The sequence below is a fragment of the Pelodiscus sinensis genome, chromosome 1 (genome assembly GCF_049634645.1).
Source record: "Pelodiscus sinensis isolate JC-2024 chromosome 1, ASM4963464v1, whole genome shotgun sequence".
Lineage (NCBI taxonomy): Eukaryota > Metazoa > Chordata > Testudines > Trionychidae > Pelodiscus > Pelodiscus sinensis.
The window spans coordinates 56,728,765-56,749,854 of record NC_134711.1 but is presented as its reverse complement, the minus strand read 5'-3'; the positions used below and the strand labels follow the sequence as shown (position 1 = coordinate 56,749,854).

At 40.2% G+C, this 21,090-nt stretch overlaps 1 long non-coding RNA gene across 1 annotated transcript; it reads right to left on the bottom strand.

Moving 5' to 3' along the window:
* Positions 1-9,307: 9,307 nt before the first annotated feature.
* Positions 9,308-11,429, bottom strand: LOC142826546 (uncharacterized). Its single transcript, XR_012900748.1, has 3 exons — positions 11,302-11,429; positions 10,623-10,701; positions 9,308-9,594 (listed from the first exon to the last, which is right to left on the bottom strand). It is a non-coding gene; the product is annotated as an uncharacterized LOC142826546 (long non-coding RNA).
* Between the last annotated feature and the right edge of the window lie 9,661 nt (positions 11,430-21,090).

Below are 21,090 nucleotides of genomic sequence, written 5' to 3'. Positions count from 1 at the left end.
CAAGGTGATCCCTCGAAGCAGGAGTTGAGATCGAAGACGGTCAATTCGCCTTCCGCAGAATTTCTGGTCCTCGACGCCTCTTCTCGCGCTTCAGTGCAACTGGATCAGGCGATGGATGACTCTGGATCCTATCTATCCTAAACCTAACCTAAAAATAAAACCTTAAACTAATCCCGACGCGCCCAACGGACAGTCACGAAGATGGCCAACATGCGTGGACCGACGCAACCTGCTGTACAAACACGATGATGGGAGCTCTACTATTTAAAAGCTAAACTACCTTAACCTAACCTAAATGAGAGAACTGACCTTCCATCAGGTTCTCTAAAGAAATAGCTTTACACGACCTTTCTCATTCTATCAGACCTAGGACAAGACTTGAAGGATCTCTCTCTCTCTCTAGAACCTAACCTATCCCTAAGCCCGACGCCCAGACGCAACAGGTAACTGCTGCGTGACAGAAGCTTTTATAGTTTTGGTTCATACATATTCATGAACCCTAAGGTTTAAAATGATTGGACACTAAAGGATGCTCTTACGGCGTGTTTTAAACTGATTGGTAGAACAGGATGCTTGTGAATATTCATAAATGATGTAAATTCCAACAGGTAGGTGAGTTGCTATTTTCAAACTCTAACAGCTACCTGTGAACGTGATAGAATGCATAACTCAAATGGATGCTATCAGAAAGAGTTCTAAATTCAAAATGGAGATTCAGACTCCATTTTGAGACATTGCCAAACTTGCATATTTTAAAGTTTACAAACATTTCAATAATTGAATTGACATTGACATATGTATACAAGGATAACCTCCGTCCTTTAGCACTTATACAGATGTTTACAGGGTGAATCTACATCAAGATCTTACATTTGCATTTATAATTTTACACTTCTCATTTAAATATCCATTTCTGCCTTACAGTGGTGAGATCATTAGAAACCATATACCATGCTGATTATTAATATTATTGTGTGGGTATGTATGGAGGATACATTCAAAATTACAAATGTATAGGGAAGCATAGGGATTGGGCACTCACCCCCAAGCCCAGCCATGAGTGGCATGGGAATCTGGTGCTCAGGCCCAGCTGTGCTAGCAGAAGGCACAGAGCTTGGGGAGAGAGGGTTATCCCCAGCTCAGCAGGTGTCCGCTCCAGCCACAGATTCATGGAGCTCAGTGCTCAGCTATAGCCATGAGCAATGCAGAGCTTAGGTGGGAGTCATTCCCAGCAAGGAGCAGAACAGGGCTGGTATGAGGGGGAGCCCTAGTCATGGGCGGGGGAGTCATCTTTGAGGGGCCCTGCAGGTAGGGGAGGGTGGATTCTATGAGCCACATGACATCCCACCTTTATTTTAGGAAATATGGTCACCCCTTTTGTGATGCTTGTGTATGTTCTGTACTTGCATGTCTGGACTATCTGCACAGTCTAGATAGGTTTTATAGAAGTAGCAGAATGCTTTGGAAACATTGGTAAGATTCAGAAGCCAAGTCAGCTAAAATAGTGGGAGAAGTTACTTTTCCTCCTGCTCTGCAATCCTGCCTGCAGAGTTCAGTATTCACTATCATTGTGTTTCTGCTCAATGATATGAAAACCCAACTAGATAGAAATATTCACTTGTTGAAATGAATTTCTTCCTAATTTGCATCACAAAGTTATCTACAATTTCTACCTTGTTCTTATCAAAGCACTTGAAGTTATAACACAGAATCTAAATGATAAAGAATGGGGTTTCAGTCATGCAGTATTAGAATTGTCATTACTTCCCTATACAAATGATGAAATAATGAACTATTTTTAATGTTTCTCAAAATTACTGGTATTTAACAAGTCTATTTCTTCTTCACCATGCTATCATAACCAGCAGTTAAAGTCTGAATGGTCCTAAAAGAACACTTTTTAGGTAAAATACAGTGTGAATGGAATAAAGTGTTACTGAAAGACATATGCGGAGAATGCAAATCTTTATTTGAGCTTTTCTTTTGACATTTAAAATACCATTTGGAATGGTTTCTTGAAGCTCTGTCCAAAACCAACTAAAGTTAATGGAAACACTTCCTCTGATTTCAGTGGATATTGGATGAGCTGTATCTTTATATTCTCATACTCTAGGCTACGCGTCTAGACTGCAGGCTTTTTTCAGAAGAAGTGTTTCTGGAAGAGATCTTCCAAAAACACTTCTTCTGGAAGAGAGTATCCACACTGCGAGAGTGCATCGAAAAAGCAATCTGCTTTTTTGAAAGATAGTGTCCACACTGAACAGATGCTATCTTGCATTTAAGTTGTGATTACTATGGACGGAGTGGCCACCAAGGCACCTGTGATTTTTCCTTTTTTCTCTTCTTTCGAAAGAACTTCCTTTTCCCCATCCACACACTCCTTTTTCCGAATGGGCTCTTTTGGAAAAAGGCTTCTTCTTCATACAAAGAGGTTTGCCAGTGTTGGAAAAATCCCTCTGTTCTTTCAATTTATTTTTTTCAAAAGCATGTGATTGCGGTGTGGACGTAAGTGACTTTTTTTTCTGAAAAACAGCTGTTTTTCTGAAAAAATTCTGTAGAGTAGACATAGGTCTATATGCCACCATTTCCTCTTAGATTAGAGAAAGCTAGGCACTGGGTCTTGGGATATGTGTACAGGAATAGGAATGTCATAGTTTATAGCCTTTGTAGCTTGGATTTTTGAAATTTCCTTCTTAAATGCAGACTTAAATGACAGATTTTGCTTAATTTAAAAGAGGCATAATGACTTTTTCATTTCATAATGTTTTATTCTTTACAAATAAGGAATTTAGGGCTCATGATACAGCCTAAATTGACAGTCCTGGAGTCTTCTCTTTACATAGTGTGGGCAAGACCAATTCTTTGCCAGCACTACTCTGCCTTAGCCTAAAAGGACCAAATCCATAGAGGTAATTGGACCATTCGATTTGGATGTTTCATAAGGCCTGGGCCTCCCTGCTGGGTTGAGCTGGTAAGAACATGCTAATGAAAATTTTCAAAAATGTGTTTGTTACTTTCCTCCATTTTCTAACCCGCACAGTTACTGAGACTAGGATGCCATGTAGTGCTAATGTGGTAGTTACCTAAGTGTTAGGGTGTATTAGGCAGTGAAGAGAAGATAAATTCGTGTCACATAGCCACTGAAGAGCAAACAGATGGTAACTAGTTCCTCAGTAGGAGAGACTAGATGACATGGGGGAGAGGTTGAAGAGTATGTGAGATGGAATGGGGACAGAGAAACACTCCAGTTCATGGAGACAGAGCAAGAGCCTGCATTAAGTTTGCTGCAAAGCTCCTCCCCAGCCATGAGCCCATGTGGTGGCAGCAGCCATGAGATAGTCACTAACAACACCCTTCCTTTGGAACTGCACTGCCAGGCTCCTAGTGGGAGGAGAGTCATCAGGGGTTAACGCTAGTTCCAATGCACATAAGCCACTGCACGATTGGTTTAGGCCTGTTATAGATCCCTGGAGATTGTCTACCTTAGGAGGCTGACACCGCATCCCTCCCCTCCCCCACTCCAGCTCTCTCCATGGTAGCATAAACCTTGCCTCCTCTGTGGAATACCATGAGGGGGACGCAACAATGGAGACATTTGTGGAGATTTTCTTCCCCAACCTCTCCTGTGAGGGTTTTAGCATGGACAGGGGTGGCACAATACTAGCCCGAGTAAGGATCTATCGATTTGTAATCTTTTGGCTCCCCTTCATAGCCACAAAAACCTCACATATCAGTGCTGTGGTAGAGTAGAGTGACAAAAAGAGAACCTTAAATAGTAGTGAATCAGAACTGGGGATTAGGAACGAGAAGATACAACAAGAGAAAGAGGCAAGGGTTAGGGACAAAGTCAGAAAACAGTGCAATGAGGGGAGGGGAACAGATGGGAAGTCCTTTGTGGGAGGGGAGATAGTGGAGTGTCCTTGCTGGGGAATTCCTTTTCTGACTATAGGCAAGCATTTATTCTTGACTGTTGTAGCCCCCTCCCCCTTTTCTTCTCTGTTCAGGTGGCAGCAGGTACCACTCATGTGCTGGAGCTTGTGAAGTTGTTGACAGTAAAGGAAATACAGAATATCCTAGTGGCAATATTGTCTAGGTGGGAGCACTCCATCTGCCCCTTTGCTTACTTTTAAGTCCTTTTACTCATAAGGAATTTAATCATGATGGTGACTCCAATTGGCTGAGCCACGGGAGCCGCCAGGGAACAACCAAAGCTGATTTTTGCCATGGATCTAATCCAGAAGTACCACTTATAAACCATGTACAGACCATACACTCAGGGTCAGATTTAGGGGCACATAACCCAGATGACCACATGGGGCTTTTTGCAAAGGGCTCGCAAATTTACATATCCTAGCACGGACATTTATTGTCTTCATGGCAAATGAAATAATGCATACAAATCATGCCTCGAAGTCATGAAATGGGCTGCAAATGCAATACAGAATAAAGTATTCAAAAGTTTAACAAAAGGTGAAGGGGCAACAAAGATGTTTCTCACCTGGGGCACCATTTTCTCTAGACAAGCCCTAAACTTAACTAAAAATAACTCAACTTTACTTGGAAAGCCATTATCTAGCAGTTGGAGAATAATTAAAATGTTACAACCATTATAGGCTGGCAGAGGCACTTCAGTAAATCAATTCATAAATGCAGTTTATTGTGGTAAATAGAACTTTTATACCACCACCAGTCATCCTGTCCTTGAGCTTGTGCTCTACTTAGGAGTTCTAGATTCTGCACGGGTGTGCTTGAGGATGTTAAAACTGGGACAGCACTCAATTGGTTCCATAATACAGTCCAGTCAAGGTAACAAGGGGCAGAGTGATTCCAACTTAGGATCATTATAAGTTGCACAACCCTGCTGAAGATGGAAGTTGTTATAATCAGAGGTCAGTAACTCTGAATCCTGGTTAAATAATAAGACAACTTATCTCCTCAGAGTCCAGGAGAAGCCTTAAAGTCTCTTCACTGTCCCCATTTCCTCCACAAGCACTTTCCCTAACAAAGAAAGTTGTGTTTACTCACACTGACTTCACTGCATGCCAGCCTCAGTCAGTTCCTGTCATGGCCCAGGAGGTCAGAACCTTTGTAGAAGTGGTGGGGACCACTGGTGCTGGACCAGGGAAAGCCAGGGGGGTCATGCCCCTGACATTTTAATAATGGCATAGTTTGGGAAGTAGGGAGTAGCATCGCCCCACCCTCCAAACTGCAAACTTTGTGCAGCTTAGTTGTAGCTCCTGGCTTGGACAGGGCTCCAAAAATCTACCCCCATCCCCTGACCAGGAGACCAGTAACACACTCATCCTCCTGCATGCTGCCTCCTCATCCACATCCAGGATCCCCTCACTTCTGGGAGCAGAAGTCTCTTTCTTCCCTATACCAGTAGGGTCTCCCAGGCTGGGTTGCAGCACTGGGGATCTTCCCAACCAAAACGCTCCCAATTCAAACCAGACACAACGTTTCAGTGCTCCTGTTATCATGCCAAATTTAACAGATCTGTCTATACATAAAAACATGAACCCGAAGAGTTCATGATTTTTACATGTGTTTTTTTTTTAAGAATCTTCAGGCTACTTTTCCTCAGGAAAACCGCAGAGGAGATGTGATGTGTGTGAGGGGGTGGGGGCGAAGGGTGGAAATATGATGAGGAAACTTGAAAAGCAGTTGTGATTCACTATGTACTCTTCCAGATCTCCTTTTGCTAATTTTAATCACTGGTATTAGCTTTGCATCAGTGCAGCTGCCCTGCTGTTGCACTTCAGCACAGTTACTACCTATGCTGATTAGTAGGACCCTGCCAAATTCATAGACAAGAAAAATGTGTTATGGACCATGAAATCTGGTCTCCCCCCATTAAATTTGGTCTTTTGTGTTCTTTTATCCTATACTATACAGACTTCATGGGGGGAGACCAGTGTTTCTCAAATTCAAGATCCAGACCAGAAAAATTTACCAGGGGGTCATTGCAAAGCTATTTTAGGAGGTTGCAATAATGCCACCCTTACTTCTCTGATGTCTTCAGAGCTGGGTGGCTGGAAAGCAACAATTGTTGGTCAGGCATCCAGGTCTGAAGGCAGCATGTATGCACCCACACAAATACACACACACACACACACACACACACAGAGAGGCACAGCAGAAGCACAGGAGTCAGGATGACCATACCACACCATGCCATCCTTACTGCTAGTAGCGACTCTGCCTTTAGAGCTGGGCTGCCTGCCAGTCACTCCTCTCCAGCTGCCCAGCAGTAACACAGAAGTGAGGGTGTCAGTACTGCAACCGACCTTTACAATAACTTTCCAACTCCTTTTTAGGTTAGGAGCCCAACAATTACATCATGAAATTTCAGAATTAACTACCTGATATCTTGAAATTTAGTATTTTTAAAATATGACTGTTTTGTTCTTCTTGTTGTATTTCCTATTTTAGACCATAGTTTCAAGGGTTGGCAACAAATGCCACAGTAGTCACTTATTACATGCTATCTATTGCTTTTGCAAGGAAAATTGTTTTCGGATGAGTTCTTTGAATTTTTTTTAAAAAAGACTTACCTGTGAAAAAGTCCATTTACCTATTGGTCATGCCAGAGGCTCACTACTGGGTCAATATGAAAAGCTCAGTCATGTTTGACATTTATGGATAATAAGCTGTAAATTTGTGTATGGTGCAGATTGGGCAAGAACAAAAAATGTTTCTGGATAGATCATACAGAGAAGACTATTCTAAAAGGGTTATTCCTGACAGCATGATATCATCAAGGACTAGGATATTCTGCAAAGTGCTACTGATGAAGTGCTGCTTAATTCTGCCATTTGTGTTCACTGAAATCTGTGGGGATGATGTTCTGTTTAATGTTAATGGAGGTGACAGAATCTGGCCCAAAATCAAAACACAAGCTGCTTTATTCATGCAAACCTGGCATCAGGGTTGTCTTTCTTTGTGCTTAAGGGAATTTAAAATCACACCCCATAATGAATGCCTGATGCTTATTTTAAGATAAATGTAAATGTGCTTTTAATTTAGTTTTTATAACAGACTAGTTATCAAGGTCACTTAACAAATGAAACAATTAATGTATTTATTTTCCATGAATGAAGACTGCAAAATGAAGCAAGAAAGCACCAGGAAATAAATCACTATCTGGATAAACGTGTTGATTATATGTATCTCACTACGAGCGCCAGATGTGAAAAAGACAAAAGACTAATTGTCAGCAGCAGTGGTGCTAAATAAATGTTTGACTTATTGATTATAATGAAATGCTGCTGCTAGTGGGAGTTTTGTGCAAATGACTTGAAGTATTGCTCCTCACTGAAAAGTGGAAAATTTTATATGTAATTATGCTCTGTTGTGATTAATATGCAGCTAGTTCATTTTCCCACAAGAAAATGTTTCTATGCAAGGATGCCTTTCCTTCCAAAATTTTCAATATATATGCCACTCTGCTGTAAACCAAATGTATTAGTCTAATATTAGCAGTTTTTAATCTTTAAGATGTCCACCAGATTGTACTTTTCTCTATTAGTCATCATCCTTTGATAGAGTCGCATACCTATACAAAGCATTAATCTGCTTCTAGAAGTTACTTCATCTTACAGGGCTCAAAGTATAACTTGGATTTCTGATTTTAGATTTTACCCAATAAAACTTTTCCAATTTAAAAAAAAATATTGAATGGATACTTAATTTATATTGATTTCATACCTTTCCCAATGTAGTATGTTTGGTTAGGCAATGTACTTTCCTGGATCAGGAATGTGGACTATGGGAGTATGACTTCTGAAGTGCATATAGGGACTTGTTAACATGTACAGAGGTGCAGTTGCACCCCCATGGGTGGAAGAGCTTCTCCTGTAAGGGCCATTAATTCACCTCCCTGCGAGGAGGTAGCTGTGTCAATGGGCAAAGCTCTCCCACTGACTTAGTGTGTCTACATAGGGTGTTGGATCCATATAACTGATCACTTAAGGGTGTGGATTTTTCACATTTCTGAGCAAGCTAGTGTAGAAGTACAAGTCTACACTGTACTTCTCTTCCGGAAAAAGTTATGCAAATTGTGAATTGCAATTTGTGTAGTTTTTTCTGCTTCTTTTTTTGGAAGAGGCTTTTCCAACATTTGGCCCATCTACATTAGGCCAAATATCCGACCCCACCTCCTCTTTTTCAGAACATCCCTTCTTCCTCGTAAAACAAGGTTTACCAAGATGCCGAAAAAGCACATCTGCTCTTCCGAAAAGTATGCAGGAGCTAATGAAACTAATTGGAGAGAGAAAAGACAACTGAAAAGAAAAGAAAGGTATGACTATTCACAGAACTGGAAAAAATATATTCATATCTCTGCAGCCAGACTGCAGAGATATTCAGATTGGGGACTTTGATTCAAGACCTACTGAGAAAGAATTAATTTCGACCAGAATGCCTCTTTGCCTGAATACTGATGGAGTCTGTTGAAATAGGTGTAATGTGCCCTTCGACTCCTATGCTGAGCAATATACAAGCCCAATATAATACATATATTGCATTGATAGCAAAAGTGAACTCTCTATTATGTACAACTCCCTAGAACCAACCATGCTGCTTATAGTAGCCACTTCACTCTATGTTTCCATTTTCTGATTCCACCCTTCTTTTCTGATGTACCAACAATTAATTTCTACCAAGAACAGTCTTCACCCTTAAAAGTGTTTCAGTTGCTTTTAGTACCTCAGGATTTGCTCTCTTGTCTACAGTTCAGCCCCTGAAAGTCAATAGGAGCTGTTGACTTCTTCAGGCTTATCAGGCCCCTTAGGGGATGATTAATAGTGTGGGTAAAGAATCTTTGCTTTCCATAATTCTACAGCTTCCCACATTTTCACTCAACAATGAATGACATGTCCTAAAAAATACTCTTGAGGGAGTTACCCTACAACACTTCATTCAATCACACAAAAGGCAGGAAGAAGCAAATGGCCATGTTCACAGACTCTTAGGAGCCTCTCTGTTGGGTGTGTACAGGGTGCGTGTGGAAAATGAGTGATTCCACTGTTCTTTCAAACTGTTAAAGATGCCAGAGTCATTAAAATGCCAACTTAATTCCCATTTATTTTGTGCTCTTGTGTACAGCAAACAGTACACTTGCACAACGAGTGGGTGGACAGAGGGCGTTTGGAATCCACCTCAGACAGCTTTCTCTGACTGCCATAAATTGCTATGATTAGCCCTTGAATACCAGAAACACACACATTATCCAAGTACTTGTGTGGTTATGAAACACACAGAGCCTAGTTCATTAGGGCCATTTTATTCTAGATATTTTTAAAAAACCCTTTTTTTTAACCTGGTAATCACATGAGATCCATGTGCTTCAGTGAGGACCAGCATCTTGAAATAACTCAAGTATGGTTGATAAAAGCCAGGAAAAATTTCAGCTTGATAGGAAGATGGTGTCCTCTACTGAGGAAGTAGGTTGCTGCAACTTCTAGATGATAGTCTGTCAGGTAGCCAGGCTTCAGAGCATTGGTGTGTTATAGATAATATTTATATCCAGTTGCAACTAGAAACTAGTTATTATCCCAGAGTACAGATGTAATCTGCTTCTTGCAGGCTGCATTACTAAACAAGTGGAACATTACATAGTGATTCAAAGGTACATTGGCTTCTCACTGCTTAACCAAGTATTATAACCACCAACATTGTAGAATCAGTTTTGCTCCCTTTCCCTGGCCCAAAGACTAATCATTGCCATTATAAATTACTATTTCATTATTATACCAGTGGAAAAATTTCAATGGGAATGAGAGAGCCCTTTTTCCCACCTCAAATATTCCGTAGCCCAGGAGCCAAGATATTTTCCTCCAATTTGGGAGACCCAAGTTCATCTCCTGTTGCCACCTCACCTAGAGTAGGAAACTGTATGTAAGTCTCTCATTACCGCTATCCTAAAAGTTAAAAATAGGGCTCCTCCTTCTGCACCCATTTGCAGAATCTAGCACTTTACAACTTCTTAAAAAATCAGTTTCAGGTGCATGGATTTCCCATTCCCATTAGAGCTTTTTGCAATTTTGTCAGCAAAAATGTGGCCACCATTCTTGCAGATAAAAGGCTAAAATGTTCCTATAAATGACAGTCTGGTTCATATTTTTTTTGTGTTCCCATTAGAAATAAAATTTAATTAAAATTTGAAGAGGTTAAAAGCTTTCTTCCCAGATGTAGTTTGTCTGGTAAAACTACAGTAATGAAGCAAAGAAGTGTTTTTTTTTTTAAAAGATCAAAGCCCTTTTCTGTGAGCCTGTACATTATGTGAGTGAAGTCCTATTTGATTCAATATGATTATATCTCTGACTGGCTATTTTGGTCCAAAACAGATAAGAAGAATGACTTTCAGTGAGCAAAAGCAGCCTTTATGATCTCGATAGTGTTTGAGTTTCTCAGACAATAAATCCCATTGAATGCTTTACCCCTTTTTTGTTAGTCTCTAAGGTTCTACAAGATTATTTGTTGTTTTTTAAAGTCAGGAAGACTATATTTTAGAACACAATATGCAGGAATTTGCCCTGTATCTTAGTGAAATTTGAAATTTAGCCATTTCAGATGGTAAGATTTAGCTACTTTTAAATTTCATGTTGAACTGAATTACATACCTCAAAGCAAAACTCATCTGAAAACAGCTGTGATTCAGTTAGTATTAGTTTAAATCTCTGATTTTCACTTGGTTCCTCCCTAAAAAAACAACCAGAGAAGTATCATTGGAACCTCAATACAAATTCACTGTGTGGTATGTTGTACTTGGCAACTCTATAAGCATCCCTTCCCTGAATTTCAATTTCTATCTGAGGTATTCCTGTGGACCCCAATTACCACAATATCCAGGCACATCTCAGTTTTAATGTATTTATTTTTAATAGAATTTACTGTAAATCCCTTTTGACCTGAGATGCTAGCCAAAATTCAGGCTTTTGTGGATTGTTTCAATTAAAAGGTGAAATTAATAATGGAGCAAAATATCTTTGTACATTCTTTGGTAATAAGACCACAGCAATGTCCTGTCTCCTGAATGCATCAGGAGAAAATTTCCTTTCTAGCAAATACTCTTCCCCAGAGTTGTCTGAGCTATTTTTCAAGCATAAGCTCCCACTGTTTTTATGTCTATGTTTAGTACTTCATTGCTACCTTCTCTCTGCTTCCCTATTCTGCCTTACTGTCACAAATACACAAATCTTCACCAAAAGCATTCAAAGTAAACTCTCTTCCCACACGCATCTGCATTTTGGGTGGAAGCTACTGTTAGTTTCAGCTCTCCACCTCTATAAAGGAGCTTACCTGTTTTTTACATTTATCCCAGAAGAAAGATGATTGGTACACCCACCAGTTTCAATGAAGTTTAATACAACCCCATAATCATATTTATTTTTAATATATTAAAGAAACCTAAAATCAGGTCAAGTTTCTGTAATGGATGTTTCACATCACTCTAACATGTGGCTATGGAACTGATGGACTAGGGGGTGGGAGGATGTTAATTGAATTACTCATAAAGCAGCATCTGGTTTTGTGATGACTGGGAAAGGTATTATCAAGTGTTCCCTCTAAGATGTGCGGCGCAGCCCCATGCAGTTAGCTAATCAGCCCCACGCAGTCAGAAGCTCAGGGCTCCATACAAGGAGCTGACTGACTGGGCAGGGTTGATTATTCACCTGTGTTGCTGCACAACTTAGAGGAAACACTGGTACTATCCTTTTCTGGCTATTCCATCTATTCAGTAGTTAACTAAATTGCCTGTAAGAGTTAAAACCATTGATAGTGGGTCCTAGAAAGTCTCCAGGAATGTTAGTAAAGCGGGATTTGAGTGGCAGGAAGCCAGGAGAGCCAAAGAAAAGAGATTGTGGGTTTTTGAATTAGAAGTAGTGAACTTCCTATTCCAGTCTTTGTGTGATCAGAGGAGAGCCTGGGAAACATGAATTGAGCCAGGGAGCAATGAATGGAATATTCAGCAACATACATGCCTTCAAAAGGACTAAATCTTGGAACAACAGATATATGTGTGGATCGGGGATGTTTAGTCAGACACAATCAGGTTATTTTCTTTATTTTGGGGTTTGTTGGGCTTCTCTGTGATATATTTAACCTCCCTTACACTGTAACTTTCCAAACTAAATCCCAGGGAAGCAATTCTCTGTATTTTAATATTTCTTTCCAATTGCTCCATAACACCTAGCAACCAAGTAACGTTTCACAAAGTATTTTTTTCTTTGTTTTATTAAGACCATGATCTGAATCCTAGAATGCAGGAGGTTCTGTGTGCATGTGCCCAAGACTACAAATTACATTTTTCCAGCTTTCTCCAGAGAGAGGGTTAAAGAGCTTCAGGGTACCCTACAGAAAGAAATTTCTAAATGCATCTTCTTGGGTTCTCAAAAGGTTTTTTGAATTTGAGTGGTGGCAGCAATACCAATCCAAGGTCAGGGAATCTGTGACCGTGGGAATTTTAAAAAAGAAGCCTTTAGTAGCAGGGTATTTTAAAGTCTTGAGGGTCCACAAGTGATTACAAGTAATTTTGAAAATGTCCCTTTTTTAAATAGATGAAGAACCTAGATAGCAGCATTCACAAATTGTTTTAATTTTTCTTGTACTGTATATGTACTAAGACAAAATATGCTGCTGAATGGATACCAGACAGGGAGCAGAGATGTGAATTACCCCACATAGAAGAAATTGGGACTGAGCTTTAAATTCCTTCCATAAAAGAACTATTGTCTACTTAGCTGTGCTACATAGTGGGTAAAGACAGGGACAGGGGCTAGGTGTGGCATCAGAACATGAGCTGAAGTGCCAAATCTCTGTTCTTGTTAAGCTTTGTCACTGCTAAAGACTAAAGCACTGATCCTGAGTGATGTCAACCAATGCAGCCCTTTCAAATTAATGGGATTACACAGATTAACACTAGCTGGAGATCTGACCAACTGTATATGTTTGTGAAAAAACTAAATGGGTGAGGATACTATTTTATATTACATAATCCAGATTAAACTTAATCCTAAAAGTCTCCCATTCATCAGCCTCTGTGTTTTCAGCAACCTTTTTGTTAAAAAAAAAAAACAAAACAAAACACAAAAACCCAACCCCATAATGAAAGCCCTACTTTGCATGTGATTTTCCCCCCTTTAATTCTTATTTTCAGATCTGCAAAATACAGTAGGTGTGATCCAGTTTCACTGAAGTCATTGTGAGTTTTGCCATTGACTTCCATGGAAGTAGGATACAACACAGCAGGTGTAGGCAGCAGAATTTTGAAAGGGCTTTTATCCATTATCATTTAACTCCCCGTATCATGCAGACACCTATTCTAGGAGCACAAAGTACCACAGGACAATTACAGCATTAAAGATGAAAGGTGCATACACTGCAATCATAGCCAAGTTGTCAGTATTAGTCTTGTGTTTGAAATAAAACCTGCTGCTTTACAAAAACACCCAGAATAGATATTTCTTACAAATGTTATTGTATAATTTATTTGTGCAATTGGTGGCTTTTATGTAAAAGAACATCAGTACTGATCTAAATTCTCCATATTTGGGCTCCATGCAGTTCAGATCTGTACAATTCTATCTTCTGAAGCTACCAAGTGAGTTCCATAAACCACCAGACAACCACGACCAGCCTAAAAAGCATTTCTGGAAAACTGCTGTATATTGGCCACTTCAAGCAATGGGAATGAATAGCTGTTTTGACAGGTGAGGCAGTGATGCTGAGATGCTAAGAACTACTTTCCACATCATTAAGCACAGCCTCTCCCCTTACTCACAATAAGAGCTGATAAAAAGGTGCAGGCTACTTTTTACCATGACAGTTTCTTAATAGCTCATTCTGTAGGACATTAATCATAAATGACTTTTTATCTTTTGATAAAATCATTTTTGCCTGCATGATGGGATGGGTTTTGTGTCTGCCCACCTGGCAAACTTTTTGTTTGAGAGTTTCAGCCCTTAGCTGGATTATTGTAAATTGAGTGCAGCGGAGACTGATTATACAGACTTCCATAAACTTCTAACTGGTCCAAAACACAGCACCCCTTCTCCTAAGCAGCACTAAAAGTTTAGATAAGTTTACGTTACTACTCCAACATTGTACCGTGGTTTCCCATAGAGCACAGGATTAATTTCAAGATATTTGGCTGCATCATTAAGACCATCTGTTGCATGGGAACAAGCTATCCAAATGACTGGTAGTCACACAGGAGCCATGACCTCTTGCCAATTACATTCCACAGGAATGATGAAATGATCAAGCAAATTTATAAGAGCAAGGGAAGAAGCTTTCTCAGCAATTGGCTCAACACTAGACAACAGGGCAAGATGATCCATTGAAGTCCCTTTTAGTCCTGCACTTCTATGAGTCTTGACTCTGAAGGATGTAAGTGTGACCTCAGACCTCCATATCTTCAGGAAAAAAGAGCAAAATTCCCTTCTTTAGCCTTTGCATGATAGGGGGAATAGCTGAATGTGAAAAAAAAGATGCTCACCCATATTAAAATATACTACTTAGACTCTTTCTTATTTTCTTTACTGGGAGACTCAAACTATGGAATTAGATACCAAATAAGAATATACATATAATCAATAACAAGGAGCCTGTACCTAAAGATACAAGTAATTCATTCTGTGCAACAAAAACATTATATTGTGAATGTGCCACCTACAAACAAAAGCCTAAAATGTTTTTGTATTTAAGAATTTGATAGCAAAAAAATGATAATAAGAAGCATTGATAGATGCATCTGCTCTTTGTCAATGTTATGTGAAGGCAGAAGATTGGCATTGTAATGATTTTTGTTGGTTGCTAGAATATGGATAAATGGAGTTTCTTGTTTATGGAAGCTACTTGGCAAAACTGTTGGATGGACACTGCCTAAAGAAACCATAGCTATGGAAGAACTGCAGGTCCCATTTGAAACAGAGACCTTCATAAGTTCCCAAAATGTTACTATCCTCTTTTCTGCTTGCATTCGTATGAGGCATCTTGATTACTACCTATGACGGACAAGCCCTTTGCTATTATATGCAGTGCACTTTTAAAACGAGTACTAAATATTCTATTCTGTTTATAAACTAGATGAATAAGCAAAGTCTTGGTGCCAAACTGAAAATGTTACAATTTTGTAACATTTAAAAAAATCTTCATATGAACCAAGGGTCATACAGTGGTTGCTTTTACAGAATGTATTGCAAGCAGATTAAACACAATGTGACTAAACTCAAGATTAAAGTCATACACAAAATCCATAATAAATGGCTACTTCATCCTGGGAACAGGTTGAAAGAATAGAAACTCTGTTGTCTGTCTTATCAAATGTAACTTAAGTACCTGTTGTACTGAAACTTAGTGAAATATAGACATCTGGAATAGATAGATTCATTCATTCAGCTTTGAGAAAAAACAGAATCCAATGATCCCATATGACAAAACAATATGGTAAATCATATTGAGGTTTTGCATTAATTTCAAAGAAGCAGCACAGTCTTAAAATATGTTTGGTGTCTTGGCACAGACACATTTCATTTTGATTTTAATAAAAGTAATTTAGCAAGTCAGGATAGTAGAAGTAGCAACAGGCTCATGAGCTGTGATTACCTCCTTTGGCTCATCACGACCAACCTGGAGCAGTATATTGCATTTTCTATGGAGTTATGTCCGTTATGAAAAAAGTCCTATGGATAATTATAACTTTTCTATAGCATCTTTGAATTATCCTGTAGAATTCCATCAACAATTACATTCCTGTTATGAAATTCTGTACAATGGTTAAAATCATCATTTCTTTTTTCTACCAGATTCTATAAAACTTTTCCAGAACCAAATTCTAGAGGTCAGACTTCTCCCTGGCATGAAAAGCCATGGGAAACTGTGAATTGTGCCTCATTCTTTGGTCCCTTTGTTCCATCAGGAGGACAGGAGTTGTCCTCATTCTTTCCATAGACTGAGGTTGTTGTTCTGCCACCAGGACCTTCAGATGCACTAGGCCACATATGTGAATAGTGCTCCTGCACCCAGGGGCAGATATAGGGCAGGGCGAACGGGGCAGCCGCCCCAGGCCCTGCGCTTAAAAAAGCCCCGTGTTTGCGCCGTGGCAAAGGGGGGGCTCCGCAGAGTTATGCTGCCCAGGGCCCCGCAAAACAGTCATCTGCCCCTGGCTGCACCATTTCCAAAACCATTGTCTCTAGCAATATAGATCCCAGGCAGTTTGGCTTCAGTGTAATTCTACCACTGCCGTGGGAACCTTCCTCACCCTAAAGCTTTTTTTTTCTTCACTCTGAGCATCTTTGTCAATATGGATAGCAGAACAGATTCATCATTCATAATTGTATAATCTTTATTAATGCTTCCCTTCAAATTGAATCAAATGCCTTTATGAAATCAATGAAAACAGTAAATGTCTTTAATCACTATTCTTATTTCTTTACCATCAACTAGCAGGGCATGAATATCTGATTGAGACAACTTTGGTCTGGTCCGAAGCCACATAGTTCCTAACCTACCACTTTCTCTAAACTTGCCTTTTTATGTTGACAATTACTTTTGTGATGATTTTTCCTAATACTGACAATAAGCTTATTATTGGATTATTCAGATTGGCAGAATTTTTCTAGATTGGTACAATTGTTGCCATTAGACAGTCATCTGCTATTTCCTCATGCTCCCTTAGCATTCCCTTAGAATTTTTCTAGTGCTTTATGGCACTCGCCCCACCAGCTTTTAGCAGCTCACCTATTACACTGCAATTATGGCAGCTCTCTCATTTTAGCTGCCTCACTGCTCTTTCTAATTCTTCTTCTGATGGTGGTTCAGTGTTGTCATTCTGCCTTACAAGCCGCCCTTTTCAGCTAATGTGTGTAGGGTGCTTGCATCTGGATGAATTGTATGGTTCAGCATTTTATCAAAATGAATCTTGTGTACTTCCAGCACTTCATTGGCATTTGTTGTCATTTCACTGGTAGCCTTTTTTTCTGCATGCATCATTGGCCAGATTGTGTTTTCACGCAACTTAACCTTGCTTTGTGAGTAACTGTTCTCTTGTCCATTCCCCTGGCAAACTCATCCCTGTGCTGTGCTCGTCCATTTCACAATTTGGAGTAAAGGGACATTTTCAGCTCATGGGAATGCCTTGAATAACCTGTTGGGCTGCTGGAAACAGGTGTCAGTGGTTCCATCCTATTTGTTTGCTTTCCAAATCTAACATGCCTGGACTGCTTGGATTTGAACTCAGTTTTCCTTTTCAGAGATACTGCTAGTTCAAGGCAGCTTATTCTACAATATTTGATGCAACCTTCCTGGGTTTCCCCAAGATGGTCTTCCCCATCTTCCACCTGGAGATGTGTCTCTCTGCCTTACAATGAGTGTAAGAAATTTCAGTTAATTTAACTTCAATCATTGCAAATTCCTCTTAATCACTTAGGAAAGTGGAGGATGCTGCTTTGACTAATGCCCATTTCATACCCTTTTGTTAATTGCTTTCCTTCTACATTGCTCTTCTTTAACTCCTCAGTATGTCATTTACAATCACTTGGGGACTCTGTTAGACTTGTTGCACCAGCGAGTGACTCTCTTGTGGCTAGCAGTTTCTAGAAATATAAATCGAATATTGTCTCTGTCTGAAAGCATAACAAATTGCTTTCAGGTTTTCCCCAGATTCCCATTAAAACCAAGCTCACAATCAGAAGTGTCTGTGAAATCTGTCTCTTTTCCCCCCCCAGTGTTTAAATTTTATGTTTATGGGAAACAGGTATCATTCATCAGCCATATGTGCTTACTTCACAAAAAAAAAGGATGCTGATATTACAGCCTGTTTGGATCAGGGTACTGAATTTTATTAGGTAACAACAGGTAAATAAAAACATCTCCAGTGTTCTGATGTACTAAATTTATTGCTATTCATGTTATTTTTTAAAGTTTGTCTCAAATTCAAACACAGCAGTTATGAGCAAGAAATAAATCCTGTATAGTGCCAATACATTTTAATGGGCCAGTTCATAGAATCATAGAATCATAGAACTGGAAGAGACCTCAGAAGGTCATCAAGTCCAGCCCCCTGCTCTAGGCAGGACCAATCAAGCCGAGACTTAAACACCTCTAGGGATGGAGACTCCACTACTTCCCTAGGTAACCAAAGCCCTCTCCCACCACAACTTGAGACCATTGCTCCTTGTTCTGCCATCTGTCACTACTGAGAACAGCCTCTCTCCATCCTCTTTGGAACCTCCCTTCAGGAAGTTGAAGGCTGCTATCAAATCCCCCCTCACTCTTCGCTTCTGCAGACTAAACAGACCCAAGTCCCTCAGCTTCTCTTCATAAGTCATATGCTCCAGCCCCCTAATCATTTTGGTTGCTCTCCGCTGGACCCTCTCCAATGCGTCCGCATCCTTTTTGTAGTGGGGGGCCCAGAACTGGACACAATACTCCAGATGCGGCCTCACCAAAGCCGAATAAAGGGGAATGATGACATCTCTGGATCTGCTGGCAATGCTCCTCTTACTGCAACCTAATATGCCATTAGCCTTCTTGGCTACAAGGGCACACTGTTTACTCATATCTAGCTTCTCATCCACTGTAACCCCCAGGTCCTTTTCTGCAGAACTACTACTTAACTGGTTGGTCCCCAGCTTGTAACTATGCTTGGGATTCTTCTGTTCCAAGTGCAGGACTCTACACTTGTCCTTGTTGAACCTCATCAGATTTCTTGTGGCCCAATCCTCCAATTTGTCTAAGTCATTCTGTACCCTATCTCTGCCTTTAAGCGTATCTACCTCTCCCCCCAGCTTAGTGTCATCCGCAAACTTGCTGAGGGTGCAATCCATCCCCTCATCCAGATCATTAATAAAGATATTGAACAAAACCGGTCCTAGAACCAAACCTTGGGGCACTCCGCTAGAAACCGACCGCCATCCTGACATCAAGCCATTGATCGCTACCCGCTGGGCCCGGCCTTCTAGCCATCTTTCTATCCATCTTACCTGTTCCACGAGGCGTACAGATAGTTCGGAATAGCTTGCTAGTCCGAACTATCTAGCCCGTGCCGCGTGTAGCCGCGCGGCACGGGGTTCGAACAAGCCGGCATTTAAAAATGGCGCCGGCCGGCTTATGCAAATAAAGCCCGGGAAATTCAAATCCCGGGCTTCATTTGCATGTTCGGTATGCATACATTACCCCGCTAGTTCGCACTAGCGGGGTAGTGTAGACATACCCAATGAGTTTAATGTCTCCCCATTGTAGGGAGTGACTTACCACCTGTTACGATCGCACTGCAGAAGGCACAGTTTTCCCTTTACTACAGGTATGCCTAACTTCTCTATTACATGAGCTTTGCAACCCTTTTGCATCACAGCATCATCCCTTGGTATTTCCTCTTTGCTCTAACATAAAATGAAAACTCTGCAGAGAGTACTGGCAAAGGTTATAATTCGTGATGTTACTATCACTGCTTTAATGTGTATGTATGCACTTTCAAAATACAAAGTAATACATTATTCTATAGATTGGGGAAAAAGAAACTGGTAATAACATAAATGTCTTAACACTATCTGTCTGTGCTATTTTCCTCTACAACATCTGAACACTACAGGTTTTGAAACTGCAGGTCATTAAAACTCAGCAGCACCACATGATCTAACATAGTTCAGAGATACAGACAGCAAACAAGCTACCACTAATGAGGAAATGTTTATTTAAAGGTCAAAGATCAAATTACTATGTATTTATTAGACTGCTTATTTGACTATAGTTGACAGTTAATTAGGGCTTGAGGAAACAGCTCAGATCTATCCCTGACCTAAGTGCAAATGTCTGCATTTTAACGGGAGCAACCTATCCAAGCTGTCTCTCCCCAAAAGATTAGATAGAAACTCTTACTCTCACAATTCACAGGCTATGGATTACCATAAAGGCAATTCAGGTGACCCTTACATTCTATTGAACTGTCTGTCTTTGTTAGTCTTTGTTATTCAGTTCTGCATAACAAATAGACATGGAAAGCACAGTGTGGTTGAATATATATTTTCTTGTACACTTAAGGCATTCCTAGAGTGTCCTTTGATTCACTCTTAATGTCCCTATGCACTGTATTGGTCACAGGAAGTTTTGCATTATATAATATTCCCCCATTAGATGACTCCTCTGTTTTTCAGCAGCTTGTTCAAATTGCAGCTGACCTAGTAAACTATGTAAGTATATGTTCCCTTCTTTGTGTTGCTTCCATTGGTTGCCTATAAAGTGACAGTGACAATCATTGAGGGTACGTCTAGACTACAGGCTTTTGTTGACAGAAGCTTTGTCGATAGATATTGTCGACAAAGCTTCTGTCAACAAAGAGTGCCTAGATTACATCCAGTTTTGTCGACAAAGCAAGCTGCTTTGTCGACATGAGAGCATAGATGCAAAGGACAGTGTAGATGCAATAATGCCTTCTGTCGACAGAACTCTGTCGACAAAAGGCATTATTCCTTGTAGAATGAGGTTTACCACTCTCGACAAAACTGCCAAGTTCTGTTGTCATTATGTCGACAGAACTCAGCGGTAGTGTAGACGCAGGTATAGTTTTGTCGACAAAAGTCCACTTTTGTCGACAAAACCCTGTAGTCTAGACACACCCTGAGCTCTGATCTCAGTGTCAATTTACTGTCCAGGCACTGATTATATGTGAAAGCTTTTTGAGTGGTATGTTAATGTATATTTTCATTTGTAAAGCAACTGTGCTTGGAGGATCCCATTACCCTATCTGACAGGACTGTGGAAATCTTATGCCCCCAAATTTGGCCTTTCCTCAGTGAACTGAAATAATCAAGAACTTTATTTTACTTGAAAAAATCTGGTTAATTAAGTCCAGGGCCTGATTCTCTGAACCGTACTCATGTTGTTACCACTGGAACACTTCTGTATTAAGGGACTGCTCAATATGTGTAAGGGAGGGAGAATTGGCCTCCCATTTTTTAGTCATAGCAGACTTTAGAAGTAAAATTATAGACATGAGGAACCAGATCCTGAGCTGGTATAAAACAGTGTAGTTCCTGATAAGTATCTGGCCCAAGTACATTGGTGATGTCACACATGAAAAAACTGGAG